At 43.1% G+C, this 12940-nt stretch overlaps 1 protein-coding gene across 1 annotated transcript in view; it reads left to right on the plus strand.

The window, feature by feature from the left end:
• The window catches only part of SLC8A3 (solute carrier family 8 member A3), a 148249-nt gene that overhangs the window by 63293 nt on the left and 72016 nt on the right, over positions 1 to 12940 (plus strand). The window lies entirely within an intron of this gene.

Consider the following 12940-nt stretch of genomic DNA (forward strand, 5'->3'; position numbering starts at 1 on the left):
TAAAAGTCACCACTCTGGGACCATGTGTAGGATGGGAGATGACTTCATTAAAGAAGTGAGTCTTGAAGAAGAAATAGGGCTTTGTCAAAGTAATATGGAAGGAAGGACATCTCTGGTCAAGAGAAGGAATTGCAGGGCCTATTGAAGAAACAATGAGTAGTGAAACGTGGCTAGATCAGGTGCAGAGTGAAAGAACTTCAGAGCATGACCGCATTGTAGATAGTCTTGACAACAACTGGAGAGTTTGGACAATACTCTATAGAAAGCAAAGCAACCACAGGAGCTCATTTTGAGTAAGAGAATGACATAACAGATCTTTGTTTTAGAAAAGCTAACCTGGCAGCAATATTGAGGATGAATAAGGGGCAGATGGGGAGAATCCAGAAAGAGGGCCACTGATTAAGGAAATATCACAGAAATGCAGGTGAGGGGTGATGGCGGGCCTAGGTTATGCCTATTGAAATAGACAGGAAATGGGTAAGAAGAAACTCTATGATGAGAATCAGTAGACCTGGAGCCTGAGTGGCACTGAGTGGAAGGAAATAAGAGGGCAGGGTCAAAGCTGACGACCTAGTTTAATCTAGCAAAGCAGAATGGATAGAATTGCCTTTAAATAAGATGGAGAATCTAAAAGTGGGGATCAAGTTTGTAAGGTATTTGGGGGCCAGTGATGAGTCCTATTTGGGGCATGTTGGTTTTGAGACAGTAATGGGGCACCCATGGAAAAACTTTTTGGTCCAGTAGAAATATGGACCTGGCGTTCAAGATAGTTTCAGAGAGAAGGTCATGAGAATGGAGGTGAGATTGAAGTCATGGGGGTAGATGAGATCACTGAATGGGGAGAATTTAGAATGATAAGAGGCCAAGGCTAACTCTGTCTTTTCTTTTCATGTACCCTTCGGACCATCAGAGGATCACGATGCTCACACCGCCTCGTGGGTGACCATGGGCAAGTCCCTTCTCTAGAAGGGATCGATTTCCTCATCTGTAAAATCAGGGGTTGGATTAGATGATTCACATTCTGTGAAGCCAAATTTAAAGAGAATGTAGCAAACTGGCTGCTACCAGAGAAGGCCATTCTGAGGCCGAACTGAGCAAAGGAAGTCTAGCACAGGGAAGACAGTTTCTGGTGCTGGTCCCAGGAAGTCGGGACTCAGTTGAACCCATTGCCATCACTGTCAGAAGCCTTCAGCTACCACTGATCACACTCACAAGGAGAGAAACTGTTAGAATTGAGAGTTAACCCCTGGGAGATGACCAGAGAACACTGGTCTGCAAGACCTGTTGATAAAGTGCTATGATGCCTGGGTAGGTTCAGAAAGTCTGCTTGCTCAGCACACAGTGCCCAGGTGTCTGACCTTTACCGAGTGCACATTCACCACCTTCTCTGGATGAACCTGGTCTCGGCGCCATCCGGACTGTTTCCAAGGAACAGAACATTTGGTTCTCAATTGTAGGTGTTTGGGATTCACTTTACTTTCTCTCCCCACCCCCATCCTTTCAGCCTCTTTCTAGTCTAAATTGCTTGTAAATTACTTGGGTATGAATTTGGGAGCCATTACTAGGGGAATAGAAGGCAGGGATGATGGGACATGTGGAAGATGTTTCTTGCTACTTCCTGCTATGCTCAGCAATTATATGGCATCCTGGGAGCCCCTCCCCATGGCCAGGAATTGGTCATGGCATGAATAAGGCTGAAAGTAGGGTCAGGATGATACCAGCACTTTAAGGTTAGAAAGACCTAGCTGGAACTGATGGGAAGAATACGGATCTTTCCCTTCCCTGAGTGCTACCTGAACACTTACTGTCAGGGTCCTGTATTTAGTTCTAAATTGTGCGTGTGTGTGTGTGTGTGTGTGTGTGTGTGTGTGTGTGTGTGAATTTTCTTTCCTCAGTTATAGTCTAAGTTTCCCAGAACAAGATTTTGTGTTTCTTTGTATTCTCCACACAGTCCCTTGCATCGTTCTAAACAACAATAAGGACTCATTCAAGTCCTGATTTTAGGCAGCTCCAAATTTTCTACATAAGAGGTGGCTTAGAGGTAACAACCTGGTTGCAACAGAGGTTTAGGAACTCTTCTTAAAGCGCGTTTTGCATGTGAGAAAATGTCAATTGTGCATATCTAAGAATGGGTGGGGCTTAATGACCCCTAAATTACCCTTACCATCATCAGTCGATTGATTGGTTGATTGACTGATTTAAGGAGTAGTGTTTCCAATGGCTAGAGCAGGCTGTAATAAAAAGAAGACAAAAGAAGAATGTACATTGGAAGAATGTAAATTGGAAGCTTTTCATTTCTTCCAATTCTGGGATCATCTGATGAAGGCCTTTAGATCCCTCAATGTAAGAGCCAGACTCTGCTGGTAGAGAAACTCTTTAGGAAATAGAAGAGAAAATTGTTAGAACTTAATGCACCTTGGATCTAATGCAGCAAAACACTATTTTCTAACAGGTAAGATGGAGCCCCAGTGAAGTAAAGTGATTTGTTCATGATCACACAGCTATTCAGTAAAATCAGGACTTCTGAGATCCACTGCCCTTCTCTTAAACCAGCGGTTCTTGACCATAGAGTGCTTTAAAAAACTGCTAGTGCTGGATCCTTCCCAGACTAATTAAATCAGAACCCATGGGGATGAGGCCCAGACATCAGCATTTTTTTTAAGTTCCCCAGGGTTGAGAGCCAGTGCTCTATACTATGGGCTTCTGCTTTATTGTAGCTCAAAATGAGTTTAGAAAAAGTTATGGATTGGGCTTCCCTGGTGGCGCAGTGGTTGAGAGTCTGCCTGCCGATGCAGGGGACACAGGTTCGTGCCCCGGTCTGGGAGGATCCCACATGCCACGGAGCGGCTGGGCCCGTGAGCCATGGCCGCTGAGCCTGCGCGTCCGGAGCCTGTGCTCGGCAACGGGAGAGGCCACAATAGTGAGAGGCCCGCGTACCACAAAACAAACAAACAAAAAAGCTACGGATCAATATAAAAATATTTACTGAGTATCTACTGCGTGCGAGGCACTGTGTTAAATGGCTATAGAGAAATTCTCCTGGGGAAGAAAAGCAAGATCATGGCCTAGATGAGCTTTACACTAATAGAAAAGACAAGTGATCATGAAGTGCCCCCTTCTCCCGCCCCTCCTCCCCATCCTTTTGACAATGGAAGATGCAGCTAATTGATTTTGGCACCCTTTATCTCTGACCCGAATATGGCCTCATCAGCCTTTCAGACCTGGGCTCTAGGCAGGCATCACCTTTTGATCTCTCGGCACCTGGGAAGAGACTCATTTACTCTTCTTGGACAGGTCATATATGGCTAGAGCTGAGTGACTAAGTAGAGGAGTAATAAGGATTAAAACAAGGATTAAAGGTTCAGGAGATAGAGAAGGGTTTTGACTGTCAGGCAGTGATCTTGAACTTTATTAGTAGGAAATCAAAAGCTATTGCACAAGAGACTATAAATGAAATTAACCTGGTTACCTTGAAGGACAAAGGGGTTGGAGTTAGTGAGTCTAATTGGAAGGCAATTGCATAGTTGAGTCATCAGTATATATAGGAGGCAACAAGGGCCTGAACATTAGGGGTCATTGTGGAAACTGAGAAAAAGGGGCGATAGAAGAGACATTGAAAGAGAAGAGTTGACAGGACTTCATGATTGATAAAGTGGTGGAGAAGAGAGTGAGAGAAGTCAGATTCCTGCCAGGTCTGGGCACTGGTTGAGGGAGGAGATGATCATGCCATTACTGAAAAGAGAGAGGCTGGAAGAGTCGCTAGATTCAGTGGAGGGATAATCAACCTGGGGTGTCCAGACATTTTACCCTTGGGGAAGCCTGCTCTGAAGTGGCATCAGCATACTGGGTTCAGATTCCTAGTTCCACCATTTATCTACTGACTGAAGTGTACATGGAATAGGTAATGCCTTTTAATGTGCCTCAGTTGTTTCTTCTGTAAAATGGGGGTGATGATATTCATAATCATATCACAGGGTTATTTTGCAGATTAAGTAAGACAAGTGTGGCAGGGCTGTGTAAACAGTAATAAACCCTGAGCAATTGATTAATGATGGATTCTTCTGGCTCATCCACATGGATGTATGGTGGCCCAGAGGGACCAGAGTCTGGGAGGGAGGCCAGGCCCAGAGATGGGGACTTGGAAATACCCTCTGTGGAAAAGACAATTAAAATTAGGCAATGTTTAAGACCCATTAAATAGATGTCAAAAAGGGAATAGAGATCACACAGAATGTTGGATAATACCACTTTTAAAAATATTCTATTTTATTTCTATCGTAAGAGAGAAAAAATCACTCCACATGGTCTCCTGCCACCACACACATTGTTCACATTTTATTGTATTTCTTTCTTCCATGTTCTTTGTGTTTAGCATAAACAATTATTTATAAAGGAGAATAAGAAAAGGAGAGAGTGAATATGACATTAAAAATGGTTGAAATAATTCTAACCATGGAGAATAGTCATAATAAATTTTTTTTTGAGAAGTGGGGATAAAAATCACATACTCTTACAATTGGGAAAACTGTAAAAGTCATTTAATCTAAATTATTTTTGTTGTTGTTTTTAAGTCTTCATCCATTAAATACACATTAGGATCCAGGTCCTTAGCTAAATGGTATTCATTCACTATATCACATAATATTCCCAGTAATCCTATGAGGCAGATAGTATTACTATCCATTTTACAGATGAGGAAACTGAGACTGAGCCCTAGTATCCTGATCGAGGTCACAGAGCCAGACCTGTCTGGTGTTGGAGGGCATGCTTTTAACTGCTGTGCCAGCAGAGCCCTCCTCACTGTCCTTAGCCTGGTAAAGCTGGAGCTCTTCATAAGGGGTGAGTGAGCGACATGGCCCCCGGGGGCGTGTCTGAGTCAGAAACAGCTGGGAGTGGGCTGAGAAATGAGTCTTCTGTGAAACAGAGTAAAAGACAAAACAGGTCAGGAGACAGTAATCGTTGTCAGTCTTTGTGGGAACATGTGGTGTGGGAGTGGGGGCCGTAAAGGTTTCCAGAGTCACTTAGAGGTGACGTGTGGCCACTCACTCTCTCCATTCACACACCTGCCCCCTGCCAAATCTCTGCTGTGGCTCTCTCCTGGCTCTCTCTGGCTTCTTTAGACAAGGGATGCCCAGTCATACTGTCCTCATGGGGCAGGGATGTGGCTGTACCAGTGGAGATGAGGAAAGCTCTCCTCCTCGGTGAGTCTGAATCTTTAAACAGAGAACCCTACTCCATCGTCATTTGGAGTGAGCCTTGGGCCATAGCCTCTTTCCTTGCCAGCTGGGCAGTGCTATGAAAAAAGATGCCTTAGGGCTAGAGGCCGGGGAATCACTCCCAGCCCCCTCAGGAATCAGAAGGTCTGACGGGATTGTTTTTCCACAAACAGCTTTCCTGCCTTATTGGAAAGAAAGCCCTCTCCCCAGTTCTGCTCTAAGGCAGCCTCCTGCAGAGCATCCATAGCAGCGCTGAGCTGTTCCCATGGCAACAGAGGAAGGGGCTTTTTGTTTCCTGCAGAAGGTTGAATCCTTTCAAACAGAAGGTTGGCTGTTGACTCTTCCCCACAATCCACACTCCACCCTCTACCCATTTTTGGCTGCATGACTAGTTTTGCAGTTATGGAGTTTTAAACATAATTAAAACAGGTATAACATGTGGAAACTGAGGCTGAAAGGCTTAAGGAGGCAACTAGTCTAGAAGTTTCTCAGCGACTGAATGTTAGAGCTGTGGATGTTAGACCTGATTAGAGCAACACTCACCAGAATCTGCAGGCGTGTCACAAAGAGACTTCAGTTACTTCAAAAGCATCTGCTAAAGAAATCTAGAAGTTTCAAAGCAAGGAATCTAGGTGGCGTTGCAGTGGGAAACACTGACCTGGCCACTCTTTGGGGCATAGAATGGGATGATTTTTCAAATTTCCCTTCCTTTCCAAGGCCATGAGTCAAGATGACTGGCATAGAGGACCTGGGGCCTGACCTGGGTCACTTCAGGTAAGTGACCTCAGATGAGCTATCTAGTCTCTCTGGGCCTTAGTTTCACTTGTAAAATGAGGGCATATGAGATAACAGGCTCCTTTTGGGTCCAAAATGCAGTGATTTGAGTTGCTGGGGGGGAAAATAAGAGACTTTTCTGAATTGCTGCCATGTATTCTGAAGTGTTCCAGAATGAACACCTTGCTTAGGGTATTTGCCTTTGTAAAGTAGTCCTTACCTCCTTGGTCCTATATTATGCATCAAGGTATATGAGGCCAATAAGTGGCCATGTAGGAAGAGAACACTGCGTGCAGACCGCCTCCATCATGCCTGAGTCCAGGACAGACAAATCCCCTCTAGACTGTGAGCACCTTAAGGCCAGAGACCATATCTTTTTTTTTTTTTTTGCGGTACGTGGGCCTCTCACTGTTGTGGCCTCTCCCGTTGCGGAGCACAGGCTCCGGATGCGCAGGCTCAGCGGCCATGGCTCACGGGCCCAGCCGCTCCGCGGCATGTGGGATCCTCCCGGATGCAGTGTCCCCTGCATCGGCAGGCGGACTCTCAACCACTGTGCCACCAGGGAAGCCCAGAGAGACCATAACTTAAAGATCTTTGTCCCTCCAGCACCCAGCACAGTGCTCAATAAATGCCTGTTGAATGGAAGAACTTGTAAAAAGCCCAGATCATTAGAGCTGGAAGGACCCTTTAAGCTCCTTCATTCCCTCATTTCATAGATGAGGAAACTAAGGTTTAAGACATTATTTGGCTTGGCCAAGGTTATGCAGCAAGCTAAAGGCGGAGGGAAGACCAGGCCCAGGCTGTCTCAACACTGCACTGCCACCCTTCCTGCAACGTTTCTAATTCTTTTACCATTCTTGCAAGGGATTTTAGGGCCAGGGCTGAAATCGTTTAGAATCCTCTTACCATTCATCAGGAAAGCTATGTCAGCCTCTAGGGAGGACAGAGCTAGCCCGGGCTCTGCCTCTTTGCCCTCTGCTCTTTAATAGCAGGACAATGTAGGCTTTTGAGCATGAGGATTAGTTTAAGTAGGGATGCTGCAAATACATACCTTTCCTACCTTCAAACCCAGAAGTTGTAGCTAAAGGTCATACCAGCTAAACACTCCAATTTTCCCTTTCATTTTCTCAACATACATCCTACTTTAGTAACAACAGCAATAGCATATTAGTTAGGGTACTTCATGCTAGCTCTCCTAACAACCCCCAGATGTCATTGGGTTCTGCGATAAAAGTTTACTTCTTACTCTTGCAAAGTCTAATGTCCTGGACAGGCAGTTCTCCTCCAAGCCATTACTCGAGGATGCAGGCTGATTCCACCTTGCAGCTCCACCAGTTAGGGGCTGCAGCGTTGCTCTGGCAAAATCCGATCAACAGAAGAGGGCAAATTTTGTACCTGTTACTTAACCACCTTGGTCCAGCAGCAGCACACATCACTGTACTTGCACTTCCCTGGTGAGCACTCAGTCATGTGACCCTACCTAGATGCAAGGGGGACTGAGAAATGTAGCCCCAGTCTGGTCAGCCATGTCCCAGTGCCAACTCAACTCTACATTGTGGAAGAGGAGCCCAGATCTGTATTGGTCTCCACCACAAGGAGCTAGCATTTAAGCAACACTAATTATTTGTCAGGCAGTGTGCTAGGTATTATTTCATTTAATCTTCACAACACCCCTACAAGGTTATTATCCCTCAGTATACAGATGAAAAAACTGCTTGTACTTTTGACAAAATTCAACACCGATTTATGATAAAAACCCTCCAGAAAGTAGGCATAGAGAGAATTTACCTCAACATAATAATGGCCATATATGACAAACCCACAGCCAACATCATTCTCAATGGTGTAAAACTGAAACCATTTCAGCTAAGATCAGGAGCAAGACAAGATTGTCCACTCTCACCACTCTTATTCAACATAGTTTCGGAAGATTTAGCCACAGCAATCAGAGAAGAAAAAGAAATAAAAGGAATCCAAACAGGAAAAGAAAAAGTAAAGCTCTCACTGTTTGCAGATGACATACTATACATAGAGAATTCTAAAGATGGTACTAGAAAACTACTAGAGCTAATCAGTGAATTTGGTAAAGTAGCAGGATACAAAATTAATGCACAGAAATCTCTTGCATTCCTATACTCTAATGATCAAAAATCTGTAAGAGAAATTAAGGAAACACTCCCATTTACCATTGCAACAAAAAGAATAAAATACCTAGGAATAAACCTACCTAAGGAGACAAAAGACCTGTATGCAGAAAACTATAAGACACTGATGAAAGAAATTAAAGATGATAGAAACAGATGGAGAGATATACCATGTTCTTGGATTGGAAGAATCAATATTGTGAAAATGACTATACTACCCAAAGAAAACTACAGATCCAATGCAATCCCTATCAAGTTACCAATGGCATTTTTTTACAGAACTAGAACAAAAAATCTTAAAATTTGTATGGAAACACAAAAGACCCCGAATAGGCAATGTGGTCTTGAGGGAAAAAACGGAGCTGGAGGAAGCAGGCTCCCTGACTTCAGACTATACTACAAAGCTACAGTAATCAAGACAGTATGGTACTGGCACAAAAACAGAAATATAGATCAATGGAACAGGATAGAAAGTCCAGAGATAAACCCACACACCTATGGTCAACTAATCTATGACAAAGGAGACAAGGATATACAATGGGAAAAGACAGTCTCTTCAATAAGTGGTGCTGGGAAAACTGGACAGTTACATGTAAAAGAATGAAATTAGCACACTCCCTGACACCACACACAAAAATAAACTCAAAATGAATGAAAGACCTAAATGTAAGACCAGAAACTATCAAACTCTTAGAGGAAAACATAGGCAGAACACTCCATGACATAAATCACAGCAAGATCCTTTTTGACCCACCTCCTAGAGAAATGGAAATAAAAACAAAAATAAACAAATGGGACCTAATGAAACCTCAAAGCTTTTGCACAGCAAAGGAAACCATAAACAAGACCTAAAGACAACCCTCAGAATGGGAGAAAATATTTGCAAATGAAGCAACTGACAAAGGATTAACTTCCAAAATTTACAAGCAGTTCATGCAACTCAATATCAAAAAAACAAACAACCCAATCCAAAAATGGGCAGAAGACCTAAATAGACATTTCTCCAAAGAAGATATACAGATTGCCAACAAACACATGAAAGACTGCCAAACATCACTAATTATTAGAGAAATGCAAATCAAAAGTACAATGAGGTATCACCTCACACTGATCAGAATGGCCATCATCAAAAAATCTACAAATAATAAATGCTGGAGTGGGTGTGGAGAAAAGGGAACCCTCTTGCACTGCTGGTGGGAATGTGAATTGGTACAGCCACTATAGAGAACAGTATGGAGGTTCCTTAGAAAACTAAAAATAGAACTACCATATGACCCAGCAATCCCACTACTGGGCATATACCCTGAGAAAACCATAATTCAAAAAGAGTCATGTACCACAATGTTCATTGCAGCTCTATTTACAATAGCCAGGACTTGGAAGCAACCTAAGTGTCCATTGACAGATGAATTCATAAAGAAGATGTGGCACATATATACAGTGGAATATTACTCAAGAAACGAAACTGAGTTATTTGTAGTGAGGTGGATGAACCTAGAGCCTGTCATACAGAGTGAAGTAAGTCAGAAAGAGAAAAACAAATACCATATGCTAACACATATATATGAAATCTTAAAAAAAAAAAAAAAGGTTCTGAAGAACCTAGGGGCAGGACAGGAATAAAGACGCAGATGTAGAGAATAGACTTGAGGACACGGGGAGGGGGAAGGGTAACTGGGACTAAGTGAGAGAGTGGCATGGACTTATAAATACTACCAAGTGTAAAATAGATAGCTAGTGGGAAGCAGCTGCATAGCACAAGGAGATCAGGTCGGTCCTTTGTGACCACCTAGAGGGGTGGGATAGGGAGGGTGGGGTAGGGAGGGTGGGAGGGAGACGCAAGAGGGAGGAGATATGGGGATATATGTATATGTATAGCTGATTCACTTTGTTATAAAGCAGAAACTAACACACCAATGTAAAGCAATTATACTCCAATAAGGGTATTAAAGAAAAAAGTAACTGCTTGTAGAGATGTAACATAACTAATACAAGGTTAAGTAGTTGGTGGCAAATCCAAAATTCAAGCCTTAACTCCAGAGCCCAGGGTCATAACTGCTCCATTACATCCTTTCGAGACTCTGGGCTGAGAAACTACATCAGCCACTAAGTAGCCTATGTAGGCTTCAGCAGTTTACTTTTCCCCTCTGTACCTTGGGTTCATTCTCTGTAAACTGAGAATGTTAAGCTGGATGAGATCTGAGCTAGCATGACAGCTGGGACATTATATGGTTCTTGGGGTGAACAGATCAGATGTGTGTGTCTCAGTGATCTTGGGCTGATATAACAAAATACCATAGGCTCGGTGCTTAAACAACAGACATTTATTTTTCACATTTCTGGAGGCTGGGAAGTCCAAGATCAAGGTGCTAACAGATGTGTATCTGGAGACGGTCTGTTTCCCAAGTTGCAGACAGCTATCTTCTCACTATACCCTCACTTGGTGGAGAGAGAAAACTCTGGTGTTTCCTCCTTTTCTTATAAGAAAGCTCCCATCATGGGGGCTCCACCCTCATGACCTCATATAAACCTGTTTACCAACCTCTCACTAATACCATCACGTTTGGAGTTAGGGCTTCAACATATGAATTTTGAGAGGGGACATAATTCATTCCATTACAATAAGATCCCCATGGTTGCTTGACTATAGCAAGGCCCTTCTAAAGGTTTCCTAATTCCCTTTAGAAACATGAAACCTCACAGTGTCCACATAGGGGAAAACAGGTCAAATTATTCCCCTTTCTCTAGTAAAAATAATTAATATACTGAAAAAGGAGTGCTTTTTCCCACAAGGTCTCAGAGTGACTTAGGGGTATCCTTGAAAATAGGACTTTTTATCTACTGCTCTTGTCATTAGAGTGAGGGAAAAAACACTACTTCTGCACCCAAAATGCTGATTTCCTGAAATTAAAAGCTGTCACATGGGCACAAATCATTCTCAATAAAAAAATACTTGCATTTAAATGCAATTGTGAAGCTGCAGGACTTTATTGAGCAGGGTCCTGTAGGACCCCTGCATTGGCATGCTCTTGAAGGGTTCGAGATGGATGAATTATTCAGAATGACTTCTCCTTAGAGATCTCATATAGTCGTGGAGTGAGTTCCAAACTCATTCCAGGTCCAAATATTTAAGGAAAGGACCATCTTTGAATGGCTGTGTACAGCAAAGCTATATTTCACTGTGTATGGAGGAGACCAATTTTATGCTTGTGTGTGTGGTTCTGTTTGTGTACACCTTCATGTGTCTTTTCTACCTCCATCCTCTGATGCTCCCAGCCACAGCATCCTAAGCTTCTGGAGATTCCCAAACTTGGAGGTAGGAGAAGCTCCAAAGGCCTCTTACAATGTCTTTTGAAGGCTTTTTTTGGTGACATGTTGGACAGGTTGTTAAGGAGCAAAGAGATGCCCAACAGGATTTCTATTTTTATGTGGGGATGTATGTGAGGAAGTTGAATGTGGACAGCTCTAAGGCTCCATACTTGTGGAGGAAGTGAAGGGAGCATAACTGAGCAGAGGAGAAATTGGGCTGTGATGCCAGTCACACAAAGACCTTGGCGATCCTGGTCCACGGGGAGCTCTGGAGCTCAGAGGGCCCTACAGAGATGTCCTGAATTGGGACAAGGGGTCAGACCAGTCACTGGGTGCAGGCTCCGCATCGTGCCCTCAGAGGGGTGTGGTCTTAAATGAGTGAGCTTTCTGTATACAGGTCACTCTAGTGGGGGTTCAGCCACCAACACCCCAGCAGCCAGAGGAGGGAATACCTTGGTACTGAAGGGGAATCTGGGTGGCACACCTGGGCATCCATTAGAGTTAGGATAGAGAATCCATCTCAAAAATAGGCTAGGGGTTTCTGGGCAGGAATCCCCTGGAAGATAGAGGTCATATTTTATTTTAAATCAAGCTATGTGTCTGAAGCTATGTGGTGAGACATCTCAATTTGCCGCTGAGGGGAAGTCACCAAACTAAACTGGCTTATTCATGTTGAAAAAGCTGAGAATAATCCTCAGGTTTTGCTGATGATACCGCTCAGGTAAAACTTATCTATTGGTATGCTTGTGGTATAGTGGTGCCATTGCTAAAAATCCCATAAGGAGAATCTAACCCAAGGCATTTTCTTCCTCATGGATTTTTTTTTCAAACTTGTTAATAATAATTTATTTCTCCAAGACTTTCGTATTTTATTTCTCCAAGAGACCTTTTCCCCATAGGAAATATTTCAGTATTTCAAACCCTTCACTTCTCACAAGCAAATGACATCAGAATGTTTCTGAACACTGGCATAGGGACTTCCCCGGCGGTCCAGTGGTTAAGACTTTGCACTTCCACTGCAGTGGGCATGGGTTCAAACCCTGGTCAGGGAACTAAGATCCCACATGCCACACAGCACAGCCAAAACAACAAAATAAAGTAAAACACTGGCATCATAATAATAATGAGTAGAAAATGATATTCTCTTTATGAAACATAAGATTTAAAACTATAAAGAATACTCAATAATTTCTTTCTTCAATTAGATCTATAACCAGCTATTCTAGAATTTGTGTATCAGAACTCAACTGCATATTTTTTGTTAGCTATCACTTAAAATCAGTTTATATCATTCACTTATTCAGTTTTTCATTCACCAAATATTTATGAGCACCTGCCATGTGCATGGATTTGTTTTTAAAGATGGAAGTTTACCTGGTGCCCCTCTGGGTCTTACATGGAAGTGCTAGCTTTCTCTTTGAAGTGGGGAAAAACCAACCCAGCCAGTAAGCATGGCTGGAGTGCCCTTTGCGGAGAGGAAGAGTTAGTGGAAATTAT

Source organism: Stenella coeruleoalba (assembly GCF_951394435.1).
Source record: "Stenella coeruleoalba genome assembly, chromosome: 2".
Taxonomy (NCBI): domain Eukaryota; kingdom Metazoa; phylum Chordata; class Mammalia; order Artiodactyla; family Delphinidae; genus Stenella; species Stenella coeruleoalba.